We start from the raw sequence: 5,000 nt of genomic DNA, 5'->3' as shown, positions 1-5,000 counted from the left end.
ACTCTCTCTCTCTCTCTCTCTCTCTCTCTCTCTCTCTCTCTCTCTCTCTCTCTATATATATATATATATATATATATATATATATATATATATATATATATATACTGCTTGAGTACCCTGGTGGAAGAAGAGTCAAAAGTTGTTGTTGCGTTCCACTAGAAGATATACATGTGATGTGTCATCCAGGTTGCTATGCGAACTTGTTCTTGTTGCCACTTGAATTCATGCATTCTTGGTTGATTAAGGTTGTTATGCAAAATGCATGGTTATATGTTTGCATGTTTGATTGATTAAGGTTGTTATGCAAAATGTATGGTTATATGTTTGCATGTTTGATTGATTAAGGTTGTTATGCAAAATGTATGGTTATATGTTTGCATGTTTGATTGATTGATTTATTTATTCATTTTGTTTTTTGGGTTTTTTTTTAAATTATTATTCCTTTATCTATTTATTCATTCATAAGTAGATATTTTCACTCCTAGTATGTGTTGCATTACTGGTTTGTTGTTGAGTCTGTCTCTATCTCAGCAAGTATCTCTCTGTCTCTGTCTCTCTTTCTCTCTGTCTCTGTCTGTCTGTCTGTCTCTGTCTCTGTCTCTCTCTCTCTCTCTCTCTCTCTCTCTCTCTCTCTCCATCTCAGGACCCGTGGATAATAATAAAACTCATATAAAACAATTGATTTTGAAAGAGAAAGTTCGCTGCAGTTTGTGCAATATGAAGATAACGTATGCTACAGTTTGGGAACATTTAAATTTAAGAATAGGTTTTGAGCCGTCCAGAATTAAAGAATCGGGTATATGTTCTTGATTTGGGATTGGGAAATGGACGGGAAGATGTACTTTGTTGTTCAAACGATGTTACCATAAATGATTTTTGCAATATATCTGTTGCAGTTTTGCTCTTTTTTTTCTTTTTTTTTTTTTTCTTTAACGTGGATTTTGCGATTGAAATCGTGAGGGTGGTTTTATATTTCGTTTTTTCTTCCTAAAGAAAGACATATTGTTTATCATTTTCTTGTCTCAAACTGTTTATTTGATAGTATCTGTCTTTGTCTCTGTTGTCTCAAACTGTTTATTTGATAGAATCTGTCTCTGTCTCTGTCTGTCTTTGTCTCTCTCTCTCTCAGCTATGCTTGCATCATTTACTGAGTGTAGCCTCTATCAGTATGTGCGTGCGTGTGTGTGTGTGTGTGTGTGTGCGTGCGTGCGTGCGTGCGTGCGCGCGCGCGCGTGTGTGTGTGTGTGTGTCGGGGAGTTCGGGGAGTAGGGTGAATGGGGGTGGGGCGGGGTGGAGGTGGCGGGATGGGGGTTATGGGGTATGTTTGAAGTTTATATTCACTGATTTTGCATGGACACTGACGTGTGTGTGTGTGTGTGTGTGTGTGTGTGTGTGTGTGTGTGTGAAGGTGACGCATTCCGCTGGACCCAGAGCCTGAAAAACCAAAGCACCCTCTATCATTGCGTCGGCGATAACGTCACTTTCCGATGGACTTACGTCACGGACCCAGGAGAGGTTGTCCAGGCGACGTTTTTGTATTCGGAGAAAAATGGGACCCTTGCTGCGCGTATGGCCACCCGCTATTGGGCGTACACCAAGCGAGTGACGTTTCGGCCCAATGCCGGTATGACGTTGCCGGAAGTGACGCCCGGTGACGCAGGTGTTTACGGAGTTGACGTCAAACTGAGTCAGAGGTTCAGCCTGCAGAAGCAAGTGGCGACGCTGGTTGTTTCTGGTGAGTGGGGGGTGAGGGGGGCGGAGGGGGGAAGGGGGGGCGAGGGGGAGGGATTTCTTGTTCTGATTGTGGTTTGTTTGTTGTTTCTGTCGTCGTTGTTGTTGTTGTTTCTGGTGATGATGGTGATGATGATGACGATGGTGGTGATTAAGGTCTGTTGTTTTTTGCTGCTGCTGTTATTAATTATGGCTTGCTGATGCTTGACGCTAGTGTTGCTGACGTAATTGTTCTTGTTGTTGTTGTTGTTGTTTCTGCTGCGTCAGAGACTGTCTCTCTCGCATCGGTCTCTACAGTCACAGGCGACGCTGCTGCTTGGTCCAAGCAGACAGCCCAATTAGACATTAGGTCGGATATACTCTATCCATGGTCAGCCATGACCGAAGGAGGCCTACCTACCTACCTGTTTCTGATGACGGTGCTGATGATGACAACAATGAAGGTGATTTGGATACGTTGCCGCTGCTGGTGTTGCTGATAATATTAATCAGGTTGTCATAGCTGTTCGTTTTTGCTGCTGCTGTTGCTGTAATTGGATGTTGCTTGAGCTGCTGCTGCTGCTGCTGCTGATGATGATGATGATTTTGATTGCTCTTTACCTCCGCATCTAATTGTTTTATTATCAGTTGGTGGTAGTGCTGATGCTGATGCCAATGCTAATACTTTGGCTGTTTATTGATAAACGAAAAAAAAGCAGTACAGTAATAATAATAATAATAATAATGGTATTTATATAGCGCTGAATCTTGTGCAGAGACAAATCAAAGCGCTTTCGCACCAGTCATTCACACGCATGCATAACTCTAAAACTGTAGAAACTAAAGACAAGGAAGAGGCAGGCAAGGGAGGCTATTTTGGGAAGAGGTGGGTTTTAAGGCCAGACTTGAAAGAGCTGAGTGTGGAGACTTGACGAAGCGAAAGAGGAAGTTCATTCCAATTGCAAGGTCCAGAGAGACAAGAGAAAGAACGGCGGCCAACAGTCGAGTGTTTGAATCTGGGTATGCGTAAACAGAGTGGATCCGAAGCCGATCGTAGTGAGAGCGAGATGGAGTGTTGTAGAGGTGAAGGCAGCCGCAGAGATAGGAAGGGGCAGTTTTGTGAATACATCTATAACATAGAGTGCTGATCTTGTACTTTATTCGGTGTGAGACAGGGGAATTCTTCAAAGAATTTACGGATTCTGTACATACACTCTCGTTGCTGAAACAGAACCACCGAAGCTTGCAGACAGTAAGCTGGAGGTGGAGCACGTGCAGCTTGAGGAACTGGCGTCGGCGGATAGCAACAGGAACAACAACAACAACACCAACATCGACGACAACAACAACAACAACAACAACAACAACAAGTGTGGAAGCGGCCCAAGGCTTAGGTGTGGTCGCTTGATCAGCGCTGGGTCTCCTGCAGTTTCTGCAGTGTGGACGGTGAGTGCACGCGCGCGCGCACGCGCGTGTGTGTGTGTGTGTGTGTGTTAGTGTGTGTGTGTGTGGGGGGGGGGGGGGGGGCGGGAGGGGGCGGTGTGTGCGTGTGTGTGTGTGTGGGGGGGGGTGGGGGGGTAGGTGGGTGTTAGTGTGTGTGTGTGGGGGGGGGGGGCGGGGGTGCTGGGTGTGTGTGTGGGGGGGTGTTAGTGTGTGTGTGTGTGTATCAGTGTGTATGTGGGAGGGGGGTGTTAGTGTGTGTTTGTGTGTCAGTGTGTGCGCGCGCGCGTGCGTTATGTGTGTGTGTGTATGTGTGTTAGTGTGTGTGTGTTTTAGTGTTGTGTGTGTGTGTGTTAGTGTGTGTTTGTTAGTGTGTGATATGTGTGTTTGTGTGTGTGTGTGTGTGTGTGTGTGTGTGTGTGTGTGTGGATTTGTGTGTGTGTGTTTGTGTGTGTGGATTTGTGTGTGTATGTGTGTGTGAGTGTGTGTGTGTGTGTGGGTTGGTGTTAGTGTGTGTGTGTGTATCAGTGTGTGTGTTGGAGGGGGCGGGGGGTGTTAGTGTGTGTTTGTGTGTCAGTGTGTGTGTGGGTGGGTGGGTGGGTGGGTGTGTGTGTGTGTTTGTGTGTGTGTGTGTGTGGGTGTGTTTTATGTGTGTGTTATGTATGTGTGCGCGCGCGCTCGCGTCGTCTGTGTGTGCGTGCGTGCGCGCGCGAGTGCGTATATGTGTTATACGTGTATATTATATTGCATTGTATTGTGTATATCAGATAATGTTGCAAACGGTTATACATATTACCACTGAGATATTGAGAGAGTAATTCTTCTGCGATTTATGTTCTCGTGATCCTGGCGTTCAAAAGTCCGAAATTAAATTATACTTGGCCGGTGTGAGTAAATTAGAAGTGATATGATAAGTAATGATTAAAATATGTTCGCTATATGAGATAATATTGCGAACAGTTATACATATTACCAATGAGATGTTGAGAGAGTAATTCTTCTGCGATAAATGTTCTTGTGTTTCAGGCGTTCGAAAGGCCGAAATCAAATTATGCCGAGTTGGTATGAGCGAATTAGAGAGTGTAAAATGTGAAAACGCTTTTGGGTGAACTTCGTCCAAGTTTTAAAAACGACTGGCTTTTATCTAAGGAAGAGAAGAGGGTGTCTCTCTCACAGTACTTTTCAAAGAGAGGATGTGGGTGTATCAGTTTCAGTTTCAGGCGTCACTGCGTTCGGACAAATCCATCCATATACGCTACACCAAATCTGCCAAGCAGATGCCTGACCAGCAGCGTAACCCAACGCGCTTAGTCAGGCCTTGAGAAAAAACAAGAAAAAAAAGGGTGAATAAATAATAGATAAATACATAAAAAAAGAACTACTATTAATAATAATAATATGTGGGTGTAGAGATGAGGGAGAGCGAGATCAAATGCAAAATGTAGTGAATGTGAACAGTGTTTGAAACAGTATTTAAGAATACATATATATATTTTTGTGTAGATCGACAGTTTATATATATGATAGTCAGTCGTGTCCGGCTATGACCATCAGAACAGCAGAGGCTAGAATTTGATTATAGTGGAGAGTGTCTTGCCCAAGTACATCCCCACTCTCTCGGCAAGTGGGTTTTAGGACAGTCGGCGTTGGGATGGTTCCCAAAGGCCAACTAGCCCCCAAAGCTGCAGCACTAAGAGCCAGTGTAATTTTGCCTCCTAGTTTGAGAGTCATAGTCCTTCACAAAAGACTAAGCTGTAAATGATTTCCCATTGACTGGAGAAACCATTGATAATACAGCTCTCACTTTGCTGTTGGCCAAAATGTAAACTTATGTCTTCTTCCTCTTCTTC

The 5,000-nt window shown here is 44.2% G+C and overlaps 1 pseudogene across 1 annotated transcript in view; it reads left to right on the top strand.

Annotated features, from left to right (window-relative positions):
* The window catches only part of LOC143277831 (uncharacterized), a 12,851-nt pseudogene that overhangs the window by 2,391 nt on the left and 5,460 nt on the right, over positions 1-5,000 (top strand). The window contains exons 2-3 of the transcript XR_013053790.1: positions 1,409-1,735; positions 2,942-3,156. The product of XR_013053790.1 is annotated as an uncharacterized LOC143277831 (transcript). The remainder of the gene's footprint in view (positions 1-1,408; positions 1,736-2,941; positions 3,157-5,000) is intronic.

This window comes from Babylonia areolata, chromosome 35 (assembly GCF_041734735.1).
Source record: "Babylonia areolata isolate BAREFJ2019XMU chromosome 35, ASM4173473v1, whole genome shotgun sequence".
NCBI classification, from domain to species: Eukaryota; Metazoa; Mollusca; class Gastropoda; order Neogastropoda; family Buccinidae; genus Babylonia; species Babylonia areolata.
The sequence above is the reverse complement of the archived record's forward strand: the minus strand, read 5'-3'. Positions and strand labels throughout refer to the sequence as shown.